This window comes from Lepus europaeus, chromosome 21, assembly GCF_033115175.1.
Source record: "Lepus europaeus isolate LE1 chromosome 21, mLepTim1.pri, whole genome shotgun sequence".
NCBI classification, from domain to species: domain Eukaryota; kingdom Metazoa; phylum Chordata; class Mammalia; order Lagomorpha; family Leporidae; genus Lepus; species Lepus europaeus.
Genome location: NC_084847.1, coordinates 3,015,461 through 3,039,717, shown reverse-complemented (window position 1 = coordinate 3,039,717; position 24,257 = coordinate 3,015,461). Strand labels below are relative to the sequence as shown.

Genomic DNA, 24,257 nt, shown 5'->3' with positions numbered 1-24,257 from the left:
AAGAAATACTCAGCATAGGGCCAGGTTTTGGAAAAGATACAGAAAAGTGTGGAACAGTTACTGAAGCTAAGGAGAGATGATCTGATTCAAGTGATGGGAAGAAGGGGCCCTTCGCCTGTGTTTCGGATGAACCACACAGTGCCCAAGATGTTCTGGCTGCTCTTTCTTCCTTGGGCCACAAGCAAAACCAGTGAGGAGTACTGTCTGTAGCTGTTGGCTTCTCCTCTCAGAGACAGGGTCGTGAAGATGGAAATCAAAACTGTTAGAAAATATCTAGACGTCCTCTTTCCCCCTTGTAAATATTAGGAAGGCAGAACAAAGATGCTCGTCCCCTCCAGAGCCACACCAAGGAAGGACTCTGTCTTTGTAGGAAGGAGTATTTGGGAGTCACTGCGTTGCCAGATGCTTGCTTGCTTGCTTTCTTTTTATAAGATTCATTATTTCTTCAGAAGGCAGTGACAGAGACGGGGAGGGATAGCGTGGGGGAGAGAGAAGAGAGATCTTTGATCTTCTGGTTCACTTCCCTTCACACCATAAATCACTGCGATAGCCAGGTCTGGGCCAGGGGAAACCAGGAGCCAGAACTCCACTGTGGTCTCCCTCACGGGTGGCAGGGGTCCAAGCCAGCCCTTCCTGGGCATATTAGCAAGCAGCTGGATCGGAAGCAGAGCAACGGGGACTCAAAACAGCACTGACATGGGATGCCAGCTTCACAAGTGGCGGCTTACCCGTCAGCACACGGAGCCACATGCAGGGATTTAAAACTGACTTTCCCTCACCCCAACTTCAGGCTTGCGGAGGTACTGCGAGAGAGGTTTGCTGATCCGTGTCTGGACCCTGTCTGACAGTGGATGGAGGCCTCCGACAACACCTGTCCCAAGCTGGACGTTTGGGCTCCGTGTGTCCTTGTGGTGGGCCTGACAGGCCTAGCCAGGTGGTGATTTTGGGTGCAGCTCAGTGCTCAGGTCTTCCTGGCTTCCCTCAGTAGCTTGGATAGGTTGTCCCCACCTAAGCATGTCACTCTCGCCACTGGGGGGCTGACACTGTGCTGACTGCTCAGTGTGCCCTCCTGGAAATCCCATGCCGACCTGCATTCCTGAGCCAGGTCTCTTGCATGTGGAAACCCAGCCTGTTGGGTAGTGAGTGAGTGGCGGAGATGCAGCACGAACTTTGCCCCGACGACTGGGATAGGAGGCGGCAAACACCTGTGGCGTTGATGTAGTTGATGCCGAAACAGCCCCCATGACAACTTTGGGATTCTCTGGGACCAAGCTACAGGGCTTTCAGCAGAGCACACGTAGCTGTTAATTCTGAGGACGAGCTTTGGCCAGGAATTAACCTTTGGCAAAGATAGTCAAGGAGAAAGTTTGTGGAAATGCTGGTGGAATAAGAAGGAAAGAGGGTAATCTTTTGAGCCAGAATTACTACGAAAGGGAAATGTTAAAAAGAGGAAAATAGAGGGGCCGTTGCTGTGGCGCAGTGGGTTAACACCCTGGCCTGAAGCGCCAGCATCCCATATGGGCGCCAGTTCGAGACCAGGCTGTTCTCTCGCTCACTCTCTCTCTCTCTCTCTCTCTCTGTCTCTACCTCTCTCTGTAACTCCATCGTTCAAATAAATAAAATAAATCTTTAAAAAAAAAGAAGAAGAAAATAGGGTGAGGAAAGACGTCTCAGGCTTCTCATCTACCAGTTAGCCTGGGTCAAGTAGTATTTGTGTTTCTGCCTGCTGCCAGCGCCTCCTGTGTACTTTGCTATGCAATAATAATATCCAGAAGAAAAAAACCAACTGAGTTTTCCATATGCAGGCACTGGCGTGTGTACGCATATGAGCATGCTGTGCTTAATTCTCCTCTTTCCATTGGCCCACGGTCTCAGTGTTGGTATTTCTCTTGGGATTTTGGGATCGTAAGGGTTCGATCATTCGCCACTGGTCTGAGGCCCAGTCTCCCGCTGGCCACTGGAAGAGCTGGACCGAGTGGCATGTTGTCCATTTGTCTCTAGGCACCTGTTTGTACTTTGTGTATGAGACAACTAAAGACCTTTTCCAGCCGGAACTGGCATCATCAGGCCGAATTTTATGAAGAGGTGACAGTTTTTAAAACAGGAAGGGAGCTGACGTGTGAATTCTAGACTGGGCAGGCTCGGGCGCTGCTGCAGAGCAGACGTGAGGGAACTGAAGCCCGTCAGAGGGAACGCTGGACTCCAGGTGGCCAGGTGCCACTGTAGACAGAGGAAAGGTCAGGGCAGCTGGTCTCAAGGTGGCCGGGTGCCACTGTAGACAGAGGAAAGGTCAAGGTAGGGGTAGCCTTCCCTGCGACACCTGGAAAAGACAGTGACATTCTTGACAGTTTTGTTGATGTACTTGGTGAACTGTGCCAGCCGTGCCAATCTGCGGCTAAACCTGAGTCAACTTTGGCGAAGGAGACTACTTCAGAAAACTCCCTGAAGCAGTCTCCAGAAAACGCCCTGGCTTTTCGACATTGAGTTCTGGTGTCTCTCTCCAACCTAGCCTCGTTCTTGTAACAAGTGCCCAGCACCCTCTCCGGGGGTTGAGGGGAGATGCTCAGTCCTTTGGTGTAGGCAGGAACCTGAAACCCCCAGAGGCTGGTGGTGGCAGTGGCAGTGGCCTTGGCCTTCAGGGCGTGGAGCTGGTGGAGCCAGTGAACGGGAATGGATTTGACAGTGGGGTGAAATCTTGGGGCTGGAGTGGTCAGGAAAGGCTGTAACTGGTCTAAGAGACTTCTCATAAGCAGTATGTCTCAAACTTTTTGGTTTTAGACAGATTTAGACTCCTAAAAGTTATTAATAGGGAAGTTAAGTAGCTTTTGTTTACGGAAGTTACATATTGATAGTTACAGTATTAGCAACTGAAACAAACCTAGAAGTTAAAAAGTTTTTTTAATTCAGGATAGGTGTTTGTCACAGTGATTAAGAAGCTGCTTGCTGGCGCCACGGCTCACTTGGCTAATCCTCCGCCTGTGGCACCAGCACCCCGAGTTCTAGTCCCGGTTGGGGCACCAGATTCTGTCCCGGTTGCTCCTCTTCCAGTCCAGCCCTCTGCTGTGGCCAGGAAGGGCAGTGGAGAATGACCCAAGTGCTTGGGCCCTGCGCCCGCATGGGAGACCAGGAGGAAGTACCTGGCTCCTGGCTTTGGATCAGTACAGCGCCGGACATAGCGGCCATTAGGGGAGTGAACTAACGGAAAGGAAGACCTTTCTCTCTGTCTCTCTCTCACTGTCTATAACTCTCTCTGTGTCTCTCACTGTCTAACTCTGCCTGGCAAAAAAAAAAAAAAAGTTAAGAAAAAAAAGAAACTACCGCTTGTTCAATGATGGGACAATATCAGAAAGAATATTCACTGTAATCTAAAAAGGCTGTTAAAATACGCCTCTATTTTCCAACTACATATCTCTAGGGAGTCGTATTTTCTGCACATTCTTCTATATATTGGAACAGACTGAATACCAAAACAGTTAAGCTGATGCACTTTAAAGTGATTAACATGACGAGTTTTGTTACATGTTATACTTTTCATGCAGTTTTCGATTATTTCAGACATTAAAGAAATTTGCAAAAATATAAAATCATGCCCTTCTCATCAAATTTCCTTTGTATTTTACAAAAAAAAGATTTATATATACATTTATATGCAACGAGTATAATGGGTCTAAGGTTATTTTGAAATGAATTAAGGAATTTAATAATTTATTTATTTGAAAAGCAGAGAGACAGAGAGGCTGTCCATCCACTGATTCACTCCCCATGGACAGGGCTAGGCCAGAACTCAGTCTCCTGCCACATGGGTGGCAGGAACTCGAGTATTTGAGCCATCACCACTTCCCAATGGCAGGAAACTAGAACCAGAAGTAGAGTCCGGACTAACACTAGACACTCTGATATGGAATGCAGATACCCCAAGCAGCTGCTGCTGCTGCTGCTTCTTCTTCTTCTTCTTCTTCTTTTTTTTTTTTTGACAGGCAGAGTAAGTGAGAGAGAGAAACAGAGAGAAAGGTCTTCCTTTTCTGTTGGTTCACTCCCCAAATGGCCGCCATGGCCGGCGTGCTGTGCCGATCTGAAGCCAGGAGCCAGGCGCCACCCCCCCCCCCCCCAGTCTCCCATGCAGGTGCAGGGCCCAAGCACTTGGGCCAAGATTTATTTATTTATTTGAAATTCAGAGTTACAAAGCGAGAGGAGAGAAGAGAGAGAGGTCTTCCATCCGATGGTTCACTTTCCAATTGACCACAACGGCCAGAGCTGCACTGATCCAAAGCCAGGAGCCAGGAACTTCTTCTGGGTCTCTCACGTGGGTGCAGGGGCCCAAGGACTTGGGCCATCTTCTGCTGCTTTCCCAGGCCATAGCAGAGAGCTGGATCGGAAGTGGAGCATCTGAGTCTGGAACCGGCACCCATATGGGATGCTGGCACTTCAGGCCAGGGCGTTAACCTGCTGTGCCACAACGCTGGCCCCTCCATTGCATTTTTGAATGACTCTTACCCACATATGATTTTACAACATCGTGCCTTAGCAATCTGGAAAATACTGGTTTCTTGAATTATGTAGATGTTCCAAAGGCTGACATCAGGGACATCTTTAAATTTTGGGTGGATACTGATTTCACAGTGGTTGATATAAATTTTCCAAAATTCTGATTTTTACTTAAGAGTTTGAATTTATCATCGGCAACACAGTCAGTGGTTTTGCTTGAAGTGGCAGACTCATTTCATTAATTGTCCCAGAACAATCTGCCAGTACTCAAATCTGAATGACCACAGCTTGTGTATGCTTGACACAAGCAGCTGGTTCAACCTGCACCCCAGACAGTCCCACGACTGATTCTCCTGGCACAGCTGCACTTTGGGGTGCAACAGGAGCACTGGGGCTGTGTTTACCTTTTTATCGCATGGGCTAGTATGAGACACACACTCAAGGCTGAGATTTAACACAGTCATTAATTTGTCAAGGACATTCTTTTTTAAAAACAGGATGGATTCACTCTGTTTTTCTTGTATAGATACCCTGTGTTGTCTCCACAGCTGGAGCCAGGGGCCTCCACACGGATGCTCTGTTGTGAGTCAGGGAATTCCTGGTGGGCAGACTCAGTGAACACAGTCTCTTTCCCCAGGTGGGGGGTCAGACAGCTGCAAGGCCTTGCAGAGGACATCAAGGGTGGAGTGGGTAAAGTTGCCCGGGGTGGCAGTGCAGCTGCCGGCTGAGGTGTAGCAGTCATCAGTGCCAACCATCAGCAGTGGATTTTTGGACACAGGGATTGAGATGATGCTGTGCTGTGGGGATGAGATGCTCAGGCACAGCAGCCGCCTGTCCCCTTGAAATGCATGGTGTGGAGCTTGCCCATCTTTTCCCCCAGTATCCTCTCTTCACTGGAGAGCTTGGCCAGGATGATGACCCTTTGGATACCAGTGGCTACCCCCTTGGAGCACTTAACACCCAGGCTGACATGACCGCTGTAGTCCCTGATGGTTTCTTTGAAGATACCACGTGAGGTGGCCTATGGTCCTACACAGCATCAGTACCCGGGGCATGCTGCCCACCTCGAGGAAAGAGAGGGCCCTGTGAGCCAACCCGAGGTCCCAAAGAGATCCTTCTTCTCTCTCCCCACTGTGAAAGTACCACAGTGAAACCACATGAGGGACATCTTCACGCAGAACTGTCTGGTTTTCCCTTTGCAAGTGCATGGTGGTCAGGAGCGTGTTGACAGCTGGGACAGCGTGGTGCTAAGGCACCGGCAGTTTTACCCACTGTTGCTTTTTCCCCATCACTGCAAGTGTCAATGCTGAAAAGGGCAAATAAGGTCTTAATATTATTATGGAAATGTTTTTACTTATTTGAAAGGCAGAGAGACAGAGAGCACCCTTCTGTTGGGTCACGAAATGGAGAGCAGAGCCAGGACTCCAATATGGGGTGCGTGTGTCCCAGGCAGCAGCTGAACCGTTGTACCAAATGACTGCCCTGAAAATAGTTCTAACCTCAAAGAGGCCCTGCAAAGGTCTCCAGGAGCCCAGCGGACTTGGGGACACCACTTTGAGAACTGCTTCCCTGGGGCATGGGGAGGGAAGACGCAGTTTTATATGCAGCACCCAGTCATGAGCTCACGTGCATGTGAGACAGCTCAAACTCGAGCTACCACAGACGCTCCGCCTTTATCATAGAAGCGGTTCCTACAATTGCTTTTTCTTACCCAATCCTTGAAAATCCTTTGTGATTCTGCCAAATATTTGTTGCTGGCATTCAGGTTCATAATAAAGACAATCAACTTTGTGTTGGTAGATTTTTTTTTTTTTTTTGAAGGGCTCACCCTTTGGCAATATAAATTTAGTGGCTAGGTAAGTAGACTTTTTTTTTTTTTTTTAAAGATTTGTATATCTCTTTGAAAAGCTGAGTTAGAGAGGTGAGAGTCAAAGGGAGAGGGAAGGAGGGAGAAAGAGATCTTCCATTCACTGGTTCACTCCCCAAATGGCCGCAGTGGCCAGGACTGGACCAGGCTGAAGCCAGGAGCCTGGAACTCCATCTGGGTCTCCATGTGGGTGTAAGGAGCCCAAGTACTTGGGCCATCTTCTTTGGTGGATTAGCAGGAAGTTGGATTGGAAGTGGAGCTAGGACACGAACAGGTACTCATGTGGGATGCCAGCATCTCAAGTGGTGGCTTAACTCACTGCATCAGATGCTGGACCCGTAGATACATTTGGATTCAGTTCTCGGTTCTGCAGTTTCTGAGCTGTGGGACCTTGGACAAACTATCCGAGGGCTCTGCAGTTCCCTGGAATGGCAGAACCTCTGGCATAGTGGTGTTGGGAGAATCTAATGAGAAAAGTCAAGCAGAACACTTCCTAGCTAGCACAGTGACTGGATGGCAGCAGTAGGAGCTAGCTCTCCCACGCGCGTGAGTCACATCTTGTACTGCACTAAAGGCTGTTTCTTTCTTTTTTCTACACTCTGTTTGGTCCACATCTTGTATAATTTCCTACCGAAACCCAGAACACTCCGGGGAGACGGTGATTGTGTCATTTTCTCCAGTTAAAAAGGGCAAGTGTCCAAACACAAAACACTGATAGCTTGCCCTGGTTAAACTGTAGCTGGCAAGTTTGGCAGTTTCTGTGCTGGAAACCCTGGGGAGTGCTGGCAGCGTTGTTCTCGGGCTCCTCAGGTCCCCAGAGCTTTGCGGTACTTAAGATGATGTGGCCCTTGATAGCTGAGGAATTATGGGAAGATCTTTCACTTTGTGTCTCTGGAGATATAGGCAGAGGTGTGAACTAGAGAGGTTGTTCAGCTCTGCTGCGTTCTACCATAAACCCATTTATTCACTAAGTATCGAGTGAGTTCCTATAAACTGTGAGGCTTGGACTGGGTTCTGGAGATAAGGGTGGTGGCCTTGCCCTCGTGGAGTGTACGGTTTAGAACGGAAAGCAGACACAAATCAAATAAACATCTAAACAAATACGCAGTAGATTTACCGAGTGTGTTAGAAACAGGGCTGGGAGCTAGGGACTCTTACTATCTCATATTTTATAGGTGAGGTTACTGAAGCACAAAGAGCTTAAGCAGCTGCCAGTGGTCACACAGCCAGAAAGAGCTGCTAAGTAGTGGAACCGGTATTGAAACCCAAAGGACTGTGTTAGAAAACACTAGTACCCACCTTACAGAGTTGTTGTTGGGATTAAATCAGGAAATGCTTCTATAATATTAGCTGCTGTCGCTGAAAGCGGGCATGGTTCTCCCAGGGGCAGCGACAGCCAGAACCACCCCACCTTTCTTTTGCTCTTCCCAGCGCACCAAGTGCTCTCATGCTCGTTGTCAGCTCAGTCACGCTGAAATATTGGGGTCACAGGAGCTGTGATCGCAGACTTACGTCCTGTGGGGTTGCTTCTTTCCATATGTGTCAGTTTTCAGACTGAGTTGGTTCCTTCACGTCCTCCAAAGCTGACCGGTGGCTTTTTTTCAATTATCAGTGTAAACTCTGGGAGTTTATCTTATGTGATGCACTTCATTCCTTTACAGATATCATTGTCTTTGGTGCAGAAATTTTTGCATCTTGGACCCATGGGAGCCCTTTCATGTTGGCCCTAAATCCTTTTCTTACAACCCCAGTGGTCTCTGATAGAGGTCTCTGATAGCTTTCATACCCATTTAGTAATACTTTTAAGGAGTTGGGAAATTATGGGTATTAAAATCCTGTTGATTATGTTTGTCTGATGTGTTTCTTCAGAGAGACTGAACCAAAGTTTACCCACTTCTGTCTTGAAAAGAAAATTAATAGTATATGCATGTTTATAAGAAGAAATAATGCCACAGAAGAAACAGTGCCCACGTCACCATGCTCTCTGAAGCTCTAATTTGCATTCTTAGAATTGACAATCACAGAGCAGTGCACTGTCTCTTTCTACAGTATCTTCCCACAAATTCCTGTTGAGGGACAGGTGCCCATGAGTGTGGGTAAATAGTGATAAAGAAAGCAAGAGAAGGAAATAAATCCTAAATCAGAATGTCGATTGCCGGTTTGCAGATGGAGCAGTAGAGAAGCCCTATCCTCAGGACGGCTGTGGAAGGCTCCGTGAGGCCCAGCCCCAGAAATTCCCCTCCTAGGAGCCCCGCTGCGAGCAGCTTCTACAGTGTCAGTCCAGCCATTCCCCTTCCATCTGATGCTGTGTGTATTGGACTTATTATTTTGTTTGTGATCTTTCTCATTGCAGTAGGTCTGGAGAATGGGAATTTTCACGTGTTTTATTCACTGCTGTTTTCCTAGCACTGAGAATCTAGCCTGGCACCTGACATAAAATAGACGCTCAGTCATACAATTGGCCCTCCATGTCTGTGGGTTCCATATCTAATGGGTTCTGCCCCCATGGATTCAACCAACTTGGGTTGGAAATATTCAGAAAAAAAAATTGCATCTGCACTGAATGTGTACAGACTCTTTTCTTGCCATTATTCCCTAAACAATACAATATAGCAGCTATTTACATTATTCTTAGGTACCATTAAGTAACCTGGAGTTTATAAAGCATGTGGGAGGATGTGCATGGTCACATGCAAATATTACACAGTTTGCACCCCATTTGGGTCTCTGTGCATTTTGGTGTTCTTAGGAAGCCACCTGGTCATCCTGGGATGGCAAGGGATGACTGTTTGTGGAATGAATGAGTGAGTGAATGTTACAGCGGCTCACACTGCACATGTGGATACTCTGTCACGTGCCAAACCACGCTCCAACTATCTGCAAAGAACAGACTGGGATGTAGAGGCAAGGCGGCAACTACTTTGCCAGGGGAAGAGGTGATTGAGCAGGTCATTAGGGGCGACAGGTAGGATCCTGAAAGGGCACAGAGAAGGCAGCGGTGGAGAGAGCCTCTGGGCATGAGACAGGGCCCTGGACACCCGGGCAGGGGGCTCCTGGGTGCCACAGTGAGACCCAGAGGGAGGGCAGGGACCCAGAATAGTGCACACCGCGTGCTTGTTTAGGGCTCAGAAAACATGGAATTCAATGCCTTAGTTTAGGCAATCATTTTTAAGCTTTTTAAAATGGAGATTTCACGAAGTGTATTCCTCTTTAATAATACTGTAGCTCCTGATAATTCTTATTTGATAATCATTTATGCACATGGAAAAACCAGCACAGCCTTTTTTGGCAAAGCTCCAGGATAGTCTGCATAATTTCCAGGATTTTTTATGTAATGCTCTTAAATTCTGTTCAGTTTTTGTTTTTTTCCTTCCAAAGAAAAATGTGCTACTGGAAGCAGCTTTTGCATCATTTATTTTCATGTTTGAGTTGTTTGGGAAATATTAACTTCATTTTTTAAACAGTCTAATGTGGAGAGAGGAAGAAAACCCACATGCTTGTGATTTAGTTTCTTGTCTCTGGATATTAAAATACAATAGAGCACTAAGGCTCTGACACTCAAGGCTTTTTCTTTTCATATGATGCAGTTAGTTTTCCTCTGTTAAGTGTTGCTGTTTGAAAGTGTGGATTACATTGCTTTCTGTAACCTCACAAATAAGCTTTTTCCCAATGAGAAAACAGGACTTCCATGGTGACGGATGTTAGCTTTTGTCTTGTGAATGAACTGCTGAAGATGAGGGGGGAGCCGGGGAGAGGGAGTTCCTGAGAGGAAAATGCTTTTGTAGAATTATCTTGTTGGTAAAAATGAATTCGTGTTTGTGGATTAACTTCCCATCTTCAGTTTTCTCCTCTGACAAGTTAAGCACTTTGGGGCAGGAATCTCAGGTTCTTTGTTTCCTCGCATTCACGCAACGTGAAGTGTGAACAGAAGCTGTGTGTGAAGTGTGTTGAGCTCGTGAAGTGTGGACAGAAGCTGTGTGTGAAGTGTGTTGAGCTCGTGAAGTGTGGACAGAAGCTGTGTGTGAAGTGTGTTGAGCTCCCCACCGTTTTTTTCTCAGAAGAGCTGCGATTCTCCTGGGACTGGAAATCGTGTTTGTTCTTAATGCAAACAAGTGGTTTTTCCTTTGTGCATTGCGTTTAAACTCTGAACCCTCACTCAGATAAATTTAGCATAGGGAAACTCAGATTTACAGAGCCACTAAATTGCAGGGTGTGTGTGTGTGTGTGTGTATGTGTGTGATTCTTCACCAATAATTCTTTAGTTCCTTTAAATGCAAACAAATGAGACTGCATTCTAGAGCTGTAACTTAGACCCGGATTCTCAGGATCACATGTGCAGGGTACCATTAGAAGAATCCCATTTGATTTTGAAAGTGTGAGAGACACTTTGGAAATTAGTTGGAGAAAATGTGAAGTGAGTAAAAAAAAAAAATAACACAAAAAGCTTTGGGGCACATAAGTTGTGTGCAGCTGATTAAGCCGCTGCTTTCCATGTCAGAGTGCGGATTTGAGTCCCGGCTTCTCTGCTCTCCATCCACCTTCTGCTAATGCATCTTGAGAGCAGTGGGAGGCAGCTGACGTACTTGGTGCACTGCCACCCGTGTGGGAGACCCACATAGAATCCTGGTTCCTGGTCTCCGCTGGCCTAGCTCAGACCTGGCTGTTGCCACCCGTGTGGGAGACCCACATAGAATCCTGGTTCCTGGTCTCCGCTGGCCTAGCTCAGACCTGGCTGTTGCCACCCGTGTGGGAGACCCACATAGAATTCCTGGTTCCTGGCTTTGGGCTGGCCTAGCTCAGACCTGGCTGTTGCAGCTATCTGGGGGGTGAACCAACAGATGGAAGATCTCTTTCTCTTTCTCTCTCTCTCTTTGTCATTCTGCCTTTCAAATAAATAAATGACTCAATATATCTTCAAAAATATGCTTCAACTATCATTCAAACATTATTTTGGAGAGAGATTGGAAGGTTAGTTGCCCTTAAAGTGAATTTCATTTTGTTGGTAGGTTTTTCACTGATTCTGGACTGATAATGTTCTTATAGATTATTCTGCTGGGAAAGCACTTGCTTGCTTCTGGTACTGGATCTCTGGACCTGCTCACCGCATGTTTGGTGTGCAAGGAGCATGCTAGTCCTCTGCGGTCCCCAAACAAATGCACCTGCAAAGAAAGTGTCTAACGTAGACCCCATGGTTAGAAGTGAGAGGTTGCCAATGTCAGAAGGAAGCCCCTGGCTATTATAAAGGATTCATGAAAGCCTCTTAATGGTGTTCCTTCTCCTACTCAGGCGTATGTTTTTCTTTATTAAGATCACTGGTTTGGAGCATTTTATTCTACATCACGTCTGCTTTCTTTGTTCAAACAATCTCTTTGCGGGGCCTCCTGATTTTCTCTCCGTGTGTCCTTTCCCTTTTTGATCAAACAATGAAGAACACACACGAAAAGTAGCAGACGTGGTCTGCAGTGCTGGATTAAACATCTGTGTTTTATCTGCTGGTTCGTCCACATTTTGCCCTTTCTTTACAGCTGTTTCAATGTGGTATTTTTTTTTTCCTAAGTAGGTTTCTTTTCCTTCCTTCCTTCCTTCCTTCCTTCCTTCCTTCCTTCCTTCCTTCCTTCCTCCCTTCCTCCCTCCCTCCCTCCCTCCCTCTCTCTCTCTCTCTCTCTCTCCCTCTCTCTCTTTCTTTCTTTCTTTCTTTCTTTCTTTTTGACAGGCAGAATTAGATAGTGAGAGAGAGAGAGAGACAGAGAGAAAGGTCTTCCTTTTCCGTTGGTTCACCCCCCAGATGGCTGCTATGGCCAGCGCGCTGCGCCGATCCGAACCAGGAGCCAGGTCTTTCCTCCTGGTCTCCCATGCAGGTGCAGGGCCCAAGCACTTGGGTCATCCTCCACTGCCTTCCCGGGCCACAGCAGAGAGCTGGACTGGAAGAGGAGCAACTGGGACAGAATCCGGCGCCCCAACCAGGACTAGAACCTGGGGTACCGACGCCGCAGGTGGAGGATTAGCCAAGTGAGCCGCGGGGCCGGCCTTCTTATGCTTTCTTAACAGCAAAGAAATCCATGGAAAGTAATGGAACATTTGCTGTGATTTGCATGGCTGGTGAAATGAAGTAAAAAGGGGAAAAATTCTACTAGGTTCTGAAACAGTGTTGTCACTGGGTACCTATGTTGTGGAACCTGGAGGAAATTTCACCTTAGCAAAGACCCGGGTTGTGAAACTGTAGCTTCCCGGAGAGAAACTGCCGTTCAGAGCCTGCTGGAGTCCTGTTTTCTGAGGACCACAGTGACTGATTCAGTGTCAAGCAATTGCAGAAAGTTAAAAACTTGCAAAACTACCGTGCAAACAAGAAATTTCAAAGGACTTTTCTTGCCTCTAATGCACATTTCACAGTGACTTTTTCAGCTAGAGTTTAATAAACTCTCTGCTCTTTCTGGCTCCCAAAAGAAATTGTGACCGGGAACACTTGGAGAGCTGATGGCTCTAAGATGTCAGCTTTGTCCCTGTGCCATTTGGAGTTCATGTGGAAATGTTTGCTTTCACAGTGCTAGTCATGATGTTACTTTATTTAGTAGCTATTAAATTTCCAATTCCATATACTCCCCTGGATGTGGGCCAGCTTACACTAAGGTTTCTGTTTCTTTCAGACACCCTTGCTTATGGTGTGTGGAACAAAGAACAAGGAATACTGACAAAGTTGTTAGCTTAGATGGTAATTTTAAGCTATTTGATTTTTTTATAACACCCCCCCCCTTTTTTTTAATGTAGAATTCACATTGCCAGGCAATTCACTCAAAGTATACAATTGAATGACTCTTAGTATATTAATAGAACTGTACAACCATTGTCACAGTTTTATTCATTTATTTAAGAGGCACAGAGTCAGAGAGAAAGGGAGAACGAGTGAGAGAGCGAGCTCCCTTCTGTTGATTCATACCATGAATGCCTAGAGTGGCCTGGGGGCTGAAGTCAGGTCTCCCACATAGGTGGCAGGGGCCCTGTGACTGGAGCCATCACCTCTGCCTTGCAGGGTCTGCATTAGCAAGAGCCTGGAATCAGGAGCCAGAGCTGGAGGTTGAGCCCAGGTCCTCTGATGAGGGCCAGTACTGCACCCCTTTCAGGTCCTGGTCAGTTTTAGAACATTATCATCACTCCAAGAAGGAACCCTGTCCCCTTTAGCAGTCACTTCCCATTTTCCCAAAACTCCGCAGCCTCTGACAGCCACTAACCTTTGCCTGTTCTGGGCATTCCATGTAATTGGAAGCACAAATGTGTCCTTTTGTGCCTGGCTTCTGGCACTGAGCCTTAGGTTCATCCATGTTGTCCATACTGCATTGCTTTTCATGGCAGAAATTACTACATAGCATGGATAGAATGTATTTCATTTTTACATTCATCACTTGATAGGAAAAGTATCCTTTTTTGAAATCAACAGTCAGGCTGATTGAAAATAAGCTGAAATGATTAAACACATATTTTATTATATAATAACGTACCTTGACTATTATCTCACCATTTCATTTTCACTAGTGTTTAGAAGTTTCCCTGAAAGGTTTGATTAAATGAGATGAATTACAATTTGATGTAAAGATGTCAGGTGATTTATTTATTTATTTTTGTTTTGTTTTTTAAAACAGCCAGCCTTGTTTCCAGGTTGATTAAATATTAAGTTCTCTGGTCCTTTCCCTTTCTCCCAGCTGGCTCCTTAATAGAGAGCTTTAGGGGTAGCATATGGTTGAATATGAAACTAGCCTCATTTGATATGTTGTTAGATACAAGTATCAATAATAGGAAGTCTTTCTGGATGGTTGAGTCTTTGAAGAGCTGAGAATTTTCCCTTTTAGTCAGTCAGACATTTTCCTGTTTTATCCAGCTTCAACATTTGGTTTTACATGTTTGAAATGTATAAAACATTTTCCTCCTTCGTGAAAATGAAATATGCCAAATAAAATGTAATTTTCTTGATGACTCAGTTATTTTACTACTTGCTATTTGGCTTTTACTAATATAGCAATTTCCCTATAAAAATAGAAATTTCTGCTTTCCTTTAAATAAGCCCAGATTGTTCTGTTTTTCTAGTTCTTATGTTTTTAAAAATAATTTTTTCTGCTTGCTCTTTTGCTGTCAGCTTATGTAGCTGTTATTATGCTTTCCTGTAATAGATTTCTTTCTAGTTCTCACTTTGTTTCACCAAAAACAAAAACAAATAATGAAGCTTGCTAACCCTGCAGGTATAGTTTGATTAAAAGGACTAAGAATTTGGTCTTTGTTCAGTTTTTTGGTTGCCAGCTGTACTGTGAATAAGTGAGGTTGCTGGGTACTTGAGTTTATGATGAATCAGGTGTTATTACAGTTATTTTTAGTGTACTTAAAAAAAAAAGATGTTTATTTTATTTGAAAGGCAGAGTTACGGGGGGAGAGAGAGAGAGAGAGAGAGAGAGAGATAGGTTTTCCATCCCCTAATTCACTCCCCAAATGGCCGCTACAGCCAGAACTCAGCTGCTCTGAAGCCAGGAGCCAAGAGCAAAGAATTTCTTCTGGGTCTGCCACATGGGTGTAGGGGCCCAAACATGTGGGCCATCATCTGCTGCTTTCCCAGGTACCTTAGCAGGGAGCTATATTGGAAGTATAGCAGCCTGGACTTGAACCAGTTCCCATATGGAATGCCGGCACCACAGGCAACGCTTTACCCACTATGCCACAGTGCGAGCTCCTTTTAGTGTATTTTTAAAAGGGATGAGGAGAAAGAGAAATTTGAATCAAATCCATGTTTTAGAAAATAGTCTTTTTTGCAAGACCAAAAGTAGATTTCTTTTGGGTATGTAAAGATAGAAAATGGAATTATAGATTAGATAGTATAATTGATAACTAATTAGAATAATTATATAACTAGTTATAAAGCTAAAATGTGAATTAGGGAAGTTTGATTTTTTTAAATTAAAATTTAGCAAAACTTGGGAAATTACTTGGCACATTTTCGCAAAAATCATTTGTTGAGAGTAACTGTGTAGAAATTTTGTTGGGGCTGGTGCTGTGGTATAGCTGGTAAAGCAACTGTCTGCAATGCCGGGATCTCACATGGGTGCCAGTTCAAGTCCCAGTTGCTCCACTTCTGATCTAGTTCCCTAATGCACCTGAAAAAGCAGTGGAAGATGGACCAAGTGTTGGAGTCCCTGCACCCACATGGGAGACCAAGAAGAAATTCCTGGCTCCTGGCTTTGGCCTGGCCCAGCCCAGGAGAATATTTGGGGAATGAACCAGCAGATTGAAGATCTCCCTCTCTGACTCTCCCTCTCTCTCTCTGTAATTCTGTCTTTCAAATACAAACAAACAAATAAACAAATGAAAAAGAAATTTTGTTTGTTTTCCAATACAAGGCAGAGGAAGAAGTGGCTGTATTTCTCACTCTTTGGTTTGTTTATATATATATATATTTCTTCTATATATAATCTTTTATATATAAGATTTTATATAATATACATATTATATATATAAAAGATTTATTTATTTATTTGAAAGGTAGAGTTACAGAGAAAGAGGGAGAGACAGAGAAAAAGAGAGATCTTTTATCCTCTGGTTCACTTCCCACATGGCTGCACTGGCGATCTTCCACTGAACTCCCAGGCATATTAGCAGGGAGCTGGACATGAACCAGAGCCCGTACGGGATGCAGGCACTGCAGGCCAGGGCTTAACCTGTTGTGCCACAATGCTGCTCCCACTCTTTGGTTGAGATGAAAGGTGGGGGTGTGGTTTTTCCTGTCAGGAGTCTGATAACCTGATGCTCAACAGTGCTTGAAGCAGTCGAGTTGTTGTTTGTGTTAGAAGCTTTGTTCCTGCTGAAGGGCCGTGTCAGCAGCCAGTGTGCCTTGTCTGGGCTGTCTGCGCCTTCATTTCCAAAATAGTAAATGTGGCGTCATTTAAAATGGCATCTAGTTTACCTAACAAACGGCAATCTAGGCATCCACGGAAGGGTGGGTTAGGGTTACATACGTTGATGCACACAAAGGCGTGGAGACAGGTGTTCTGTGGATGTGGGTTTTTGCCCAGCTGCCCTGCCCCCAAATATGTTCTCATCAAGATTGAAGCCATGGATTCAGTGTTAACCCCATGAACAGCCAGGGGCCCTGCTCTCAGTGTGTCAGTCACCCCGAAGCACAGGGGTGAGTGTTAGGGCTGTGGATCAGAGGAGCACTCAGCGAGGGCTGCTGGATTCAGTCTTCGGTCTCCACAAAGCGCATCCTAGCCCCTGTTCTTGGTCCTGGGACTCATGGTGACAAAAGCCCCTGCCTCAAGAAACTGGAAACATACCCTATGGTCAGGGACACATACACACACAAGAAGCTGGACACAGTGTCCCATGGCCATAGCCATGTGGACTATGTGGAAAAATGAAACAGGCTGAAGACACAGACCCTGATGTTACTGATTTTATGTTTGGCAGGTGAAGGTACGTTCATCTTTCTGAATAGGTGCTCATTAATATTAAGACCAAGTTATGGGCCGGCGCCACGGCTCTATAGGCTAATCCTCTGCCTGCGGCACCGGCACACCAGGTTCTAGTCCTGGTTGGGGCGCCAGATTCTGTCCCAGTTGCTCCTCTTCCAGTCCAGCTCTCTGCTGTGGCCTGGGAAGGCAGTGGAGGATGGCCCAAGTCCTTGGGCCCTGCACCCGCATGGGAGACCTGGAGAAGCACCTGGCTCCTGACTTCAGATCAGTGCGGTGCGCCGGCCACAGCGGCCACTGAGGGGTGAACCAACGGCAAAGGAAGACCTTTCTCTGTCTCTCTCTCTCACTGTCCACTATGCCTGTCAAACAAACAAACAAAAAGACCAAGTTATGGATATAACACTTAAATCTTACCTCCTTTCGACAGATGAAGTGCATTTTCATGTCAAGTGCCTAGCCCAGTCTTTCCCACAGAAGATCATGTGCCTACCTGTTTGGGGCCTGACTGTGGAGGTTGACATTTCTCGAAGAAGTCTATGTAATGTTGTCAGGAAAAACCCTCGGGCAGGGGTTTCTCCTGACCTAACTTGCTGCTGCTCGGAGCTGCAGGCCTGCATTGCTGATTGCTTTCACAGGCGTTATGATACCCGCCCACTGACACCGGCTCCCTGTGCTCTCTCTAGGAACCTTTTCAGGCCTCATATTCTGCCTACCCGCTCCCTCTCCTCCCCTCACTACTATCCTACAGTTTCCTGATACTGTTGACTTTTTTTTTTTTTTTTTTGATTTATTTTATTTATCTGAAAGACAGAGTTACAGAGAGAGGTAGAGACAGAGAGGTCTTCCATCTGCTAGTTCACTCCCCAGATGGCCAGAGTTATGCGGATCCGAAGCCAGGAGCCAGGAGCTTCTTCCGGGTTTCCCACATGGGTGCAGGGGCCCAAGGACTTGGGCCATCTTCTACTGCTATCCCAGGCCACAGCAGAGAGCTGGATCGGAAGAAGAGCAGGCGGGACTAGAACCGCCTCCCATATGGGATGCTGGGGCTTCAGGCCAGGGATTTAACCCGCTGTGCCACAGCGCTGGCCCCTGTTGACTATTTTTAAAAATCAAAATTCATTGAATGTAAAATTAGCTGTCTTTTAAAAGTCTAATCTTGGGGCTGGTGGTGAATAGTGCTGCAATGAGTGTCACAAGCTGAGTGTCTAGTTCTACCTAGGAATGGAATTGCTGGGTCATATGGTAATTCTGTGTTTTAAGTTTTTTGAAAGCTATGATTGATTTATTTGAAAGGTAGATGGAGGGAAAGACAGAAAGATCTCACATCTACCAGTTTACTCTTCAAATGCTCACAGTAGCTGGTGAGGCTGGATCAGTCTGAGTCTCCCATGCGAGTCTTCAGCCATCATCTGCTACCTCCCAGGGTTCAAATTGGCATTAAGCTGAAATTGTGAGTGGAGCTGGGAATTGAGCCCAGGTACTCCAACGTGGGATGCGAGTGTAGCATGTGGCATCGTAACTGCTGTGTCCAACACCTGTCTCCTAAGCTTAATGTTTTCACACATCTCTGCCACTTTTAAAATGAGGAACAGAGGTGGGAGCTGAGGTGCAGCAGGTTAAGCCATTGCTTGGGACACCCACTTCCATATTGGAATGACGGGTTTGAGTCTCATCTACTCTGCTTCCCATCCAACTTCCTGCTAACACAATCCTGCAAGGCAACTGGTGATGGCCTAAGCGGTTGAGCCCCTGCCACCCATGTGAGAGACCCAGAGGGGGTTCTGTGCGCCTGGCATGGCCCTGTCTGGTGTGGGCATTTGGGGTATCAATCAGTAGATGGAAGATAGATCTCCTTCTCTCTCTTGTTCTGCCTTTCCAATAAATAAAAATAAGTATACAAACTTAAATGCAGAATAGAGTGAGGAGCTTGTAATAAGGATCCTGCAGGAAGTCAGATCTTCCGGCTCCAGAAACCGTCCCACACGATTGGGGTAAAGCTGGTGCTGCTGTGACTGTGTGATCTTGACTAAATACAGACTTGAACAGGGTGCATTTGTAGGATAGATGGAACAATTTAAAGATGTTGTTGATAAACATGCGAGTTTTGTTTGTCCCTCTCAGGCTGGTATTGGATTTGACCACTTTGGAATTATGTATTAGATAAACAGTTGCTATCTAGGGCAAGCTTTTTTTTTTTTTTTTTTGGTTACTATTTAAATATTGACAAAAAAAAAAAAAGATGAAGAGAAGAAATCAAACAACTCTAGGAACTTTCTCGTCTGAATGAATCCAAACTGTCTAAATCCAGTGTGGTAAGATTAGCCTTCCCCTCTGGTTTCCGTGGGGTTGAGGAGCCCACGAGCAGGTTGTGCCTGCGGGGACGCCCTGGGCTCACTGGCTGTCCTCAGAGCGCGGGGACGTGGGATACTTGCCATAGCCAGCCGTGTTCCCACAACGCTGCCTTAATATAGAACGTTTTTAAAAGAAACACTGGCTGCTCAAAGAGCTCCACTCCCAAACATGGTCATCAGTTCATAGTTCATTTTTATTTTGTTTTTGTGTAGTTAAAACAAGAAGTCGTGTGTAAACTTGTCAGTGTTACCATGTGTCAGTATTGTTTAGGGTAGAAGAGGAGAAAACCGAGTTTCTAAAGGGAAAAAAAAAAATCTGTTCATGGTGATGGCAGAGGAAGAGGCAAGGTTCCTCCGTGGGCAGACCGGTGCGGGTGGAGATGGGCCAGCCCTGCAATCTGGATTTGCTGAGAAGTCAGGGTGAGTGGGGACCTCCCTGGGAGGTAGCGGGGTACCTGTGGGCTACACTGAGCCGACTCAGTGGCAGTGCTCCCTGCCCGTGCACACCGATTCACCTGAAAAGGTGCCCTCCTGGGAAGTAGGTTTCTGTTGTCACCTGTGGATGGCAGAGGGGGCTATGAGGCAGCGCAGGCCTTAGAACCCAGCAGATGTCACTTTTTTTTTTTTTTTAAAGATTTACTTATTTATTTGAAAGGCAGACTTATAGAAAGGCAGGGAGAAGGAGAGGGAGAGGGAGAGGGAGAGGGAGAGAGAGAGAGAGGGAGAGGTCTTCCATCCACTGGTTCACTCCCCAGTTGGCCGCAACAGCAGGAGCTGCATGGATCTGAAGCCAGGAGCCAGGAACTTTTTTCCAGATCTCCCACACAGGTGCAGGGGCCCAAGGACTTGGGCCATCCTCCACTGCTTTCCCAGGCCATAGCAGAGAGTTGGATTGGAAGTGGAGCAGCCGGGACTCAAACTGGCACCCACATGGGATGTCAGCACTGCAGGCAGCGGCTTTCCCTGCTACACCACGGTGCCGGCCCCAGTCACTTACGTTTTACTGGGGGTGAATGTAGGGTGGTGAGGATGCTGGGGATAAGTGGGTGTAGCTTCTGCAGGAGGTCAAAGGAACACAAGGATCCCATCAGGGAGAGCGCTGTTCTGGAAAACGACCTTGGGGTCTGGCTTTGTTTCGCTTTCTATGTTAAAACCACCTTTGTACCTACCCATAGGCCGAACAAAGGTCTAGAGTTCCTACTGGAAGCTGAGTTCATGAGGAGAAATAAGCCACAGGCCTTGTCTCTAAAACCTCCCCCCCGGGACTCTATTACTGTTGGTAGGGACGTGAAGTGGCGCAGTTCCTGCAAGGCTAAGCGGGGTCACCATGTGACTCAGCAGTTCCTCTCTCGGGTGGGTGCTTAAGGAGCACTGGAAACACACGTCCACCCTGAGGCCTGTGCACAAGTGTCCATAGCATCCTTGCTCCCTGGAAACAGCCCAGGTGTCCCCTCCACCGCGGAGCTGGTAAACAGTACTATGGGAGACCGTCCAGCACTGACAGTGTAGTAGGATAACATTGGGGCACAGCAAGGAGCAGAGTACTGATGCGTGCCACAGGGTGGACAAACCTGGAGACGTTGTTAAGTGAAAGAAGCCAGACGCAAAAGGCCGTATACTGTCTGATTCCATTTCTGTGAAATGTCCAGAATATGTAAATCTATAAAGACAGAAAGTAGATTAGTGAGTGCTAGGGTTTGGGGGAATTGAAGGGAAATGGGAAGTGAGTGCTAATGGGTACAGGTTTTCTTTCTGGGGTGATAAAAATGTTCTGAAATTGGTTATGGTGATGATTGCATAACTCTGTGAATATACTAAAAATCACCAACTTGGATACTTTGGGTGAAGTTCATGGCATATGAATTATATCTCAATAAAGTTGTTATAAAAAATAACTGCCAGACTAATATTAACAGCTCATAAGAATATATTGAAGTATAAGGCGACCGTAGATAGGAAGTAGGGATTTTGTGGACCATGGAGGGGAGGGGATGAGGAAGGTGGTGCTCTGGTAGCCTTTTTGGGGGGACATGGGTCCTTGGAGGAATCGCAGAGCTTTGGGGGTCAGGTTCACAATTCTGGAGATGCAGAATCTTTCCTTTCCATTGATGTTCAGAGTTGTGCAAGTTGAGGAGAGCTGTTTCATGCTAGCCACGAGACTAGCATAAACCAGGTGCCAGCATATTACATTACTGTGGGGAATAGCGTGTACTTTTCCAGCGGCTCACATATTCCCATCTACTGCCCAGAGCATGTCCTCTGTGATATCAAGGTGTCTGGGTGGCCCAATTAATAGTAACAAGATTGCTTAAGGATGTAGTGTGCACACAGAGGGGCAGCACGTCTCTGCAATGACTGAGTACTCGCGTCCTCTGGGTTGCGTGCCCTCCCTGAACTGTGCAGAGTAAACACCACCAAACACCAAACTCTTAGCTTAAAGAAGAGAAGAAGGGGCCCAGCCTTGTATCGCACTGGGTTAAACCACCGCCTGTGATGGTAGCATCTCATGTGAGAGCTGGTTTGAGTCCCGGCCTAGCTCCCTGCTAATGTGCCCGGGAAAGCAGCGAAGGATGCTTCAAGTACTTGGGTCCTTGCCACCCACATGGGAGAACCAGATGGAGTTTCTGGATCCTGGTGTTGGTCTGGCCCAGCCTAGATCACTGGGGCCATTTAAGGAGTGAACCGACAGATGGAAGATCGATTCTTTTCTTTCTCTCTAATTCAGCCTTTCAAAGGAATACATCTTAAAAAAGAAGAGGGGATGGGGAGACATTGTGGTACAGCAGGTTAAGCCACTGCTTGGGATCCTGCCATTCACCAGGGAGACGCAGATGGAGTTCCTGGCTGCAGACTTTGGCCTGACCCGGCCCTAGCTGTGGTGGCCATTTGGGGAGCAAACCAGCATATTAAAGATCCCCAATTGCTCTCTGTCATTCTGCCTGTCAAGCAGATGACAATGAATTTTTTAAAAATTTTAAAGAAAAAAAAAAAAGAAGAGGGGATGTTACAAAGCAAGCAAATCCATATAAAAATTGAAACCTCAGGGCCAGTGATATGGCACAGTGGGTTAAGCCACTGACTGCAGGGCCAGCATCTCATGTGGGTGCCCATGCAAGTCCCAGCTGCTCCACTTCCAATCCAGCTCCCTGCTAACATGCCTGGGAAAGCAGCAGAAGATGGCCCAAGTGTTTGGGCTGCTGCACCCATGTGGGAGACCTGGATGAAGCTCCTGGTTCCTGGCTTCAGATTGGCCAAACTCTGGCCATTGCAGCCATTTGGGGAGTGAACCAGTGGATGGAAGACCTCTCTCTGTCTCTCCCTCTCTGTCTCTAACTCTGCCTTTCAAATAAATAAATAAATAAATCTTTTAAAAAAAATCAAAACCTCACCATAAGAGAGAAAGCTGCCTCTGTCATAAGGAATACAAATAGATGCAGAAATGTGTACAAATAAAGTCAAAATGTTTTCAAGTTAATGGTGTGCAGGTAAAGGTTGGGAATGTATCAGAATAGAATAGGGCTGACCAGGCCAGTTCTAAGGAGGGTGGGGGTTTGAAGGAGAGGCAAATTTGTTGGGTGAGAAAAGGGAAGTTCTGATTGCTGCCCCTTCCCAAGGGTCAAGCAGGTCATGCTATGATGAATACAAGGGTACCCCAAAAAGTTCATGGAAATATGTATTGTGAAAAAACAATGCATTGGTCAAAACAATTTTTGTACCATAATAAACTTACCTTTAATGCCATTTTGCTCAAACTTTTTAAGTAACTTTGTGTTACCAATCTCACATTGACATTTGATAGGTATCTCATCACCGGAGCTAGAGGAAGATCCAGGAGGAAATCCCAGTGTGGAGTCAGTGGGAGTGGTGAGGAGGTCGTTGGCAGCATTATCTACCTCAGAGGTGTGGAATTGTAGAAACAAGGCTGGGTCTTCTCGTTTGGTCAGTAGCCCTAAAGAGAGGGGTTGAGGTTGAGTGGGAGAACACTGAGATTGCAGATTAAAGAGGGCACAGAGGTGCGGCACTGTGGCTTAGCGAGTTAAGCCACTGCTTGTAGTGCTGGCATCCCACATGGGCACTGGTTTGAGACCCAGCTGCTCCACTTGCAATCCAGCTCTCTGCTATGGCCTGGGAAAGTGGAAGATGGCCCAAGTCCTTTGGCCTCTGCACCCGCATGGGAGACCAGAGGAGGCTCCTGGCTCCTGGCTCCTGGCTTTGATTTGGTGCAGCTCCAGCCGTTGCAACCAATTGGGGAGTGAACCAGCGGATGGAAGACCTCTCCCCCTCTTTCTGCCTCTCCTTCTCTCTCTGTGTAACTCTGACTTTCAAATAAACAAATAAATCTTAAAAGGGGAGGGCATAGATAGGGAAGAAAGGCATTATGGGAAAAGGCAAGGTTGTGTAGGAGGTAGGCAGTGTAGACGGGTGCATGTTGTGTAGGAGGTAGGCAGTGTAGGCAGGGGTGTTCCATGTAGCAGGTAGGCAGTGTAGATGGGGTGTGTTATGTAGGAGGTAGGCAGCATAGGCCAGGCATATCATGTAGGAGGTAGGCAGTGTAGACCAGGCATTCCTTGTAGCAGGTAGGCAGTGTAGATGGGGTGTGCTGTGTAGCAGGTAGGCAGTGTGGGCAGGGCGTGTTTATTCTGGTTCTCTTGTTTTATGAACTGGTGTCTTCAATGCTGAGTCACCCACATGGAGCATTGTCATCCTAATACTATGGTTGGATCTCAGCTCTCAGATTCCCTCCTGCCACACTTGTGAACATGGCTGATAACCAGAATCTAGCAGCTGCAAGACAGACTGATAACACTGCAGAGCGATTGCTTAGTTTTGGTATGATAATGCTGTTGGGGCTATGTGTGCTTTTAAAAATTTTATTTTTATAGAGATATTCCTAGAAAATCAGTGGATAAAATCTATATTTTACACAAGTGCTGGGAATGAGGTCTTCCCTTAAACTGATTGAATCCCATTCTTGCCAACTCCCCCTCTAGGCTGATGGATGTGAATGTGTGTTCGTGTTCACAGCCCGTCCTGGGTGTGTGTCATCTGCAGATGTCATCTGAGATGAGCATGCGTTTGGCCTTAAGACACCCATGTCCCACCTCCAGT

General features: G+C 46.5%; 1 protein-coding gene and 1 non-coding gene across 4 annotated transcripts in view; one reads left to right on the top strand and one right to left on the bottom strand.

Annotated features, from left to right (window-relative positions):
- ADCY9 (adenylate cyclase 9) overlaps positions 1 to 24,257 on the top strand; it is a 134,191-nt gene that overhangs the window by 10,297 nt on the left and 99,637 nt on the right. The gene's annotated exons all lie outside the window — the stretch shown is intronic.
- On the bottom strand, positions 5,537 to 5,628 carry LOC133751137 (small nucleolar RNA SNORA64/SNORA10 family). Its single transcript, XR_009864771.1, has one exon. It is a non-coding gene; the product is annotated as a small nucleolar RNA SNORA64/SNORA10 family (small nucleolar RNA).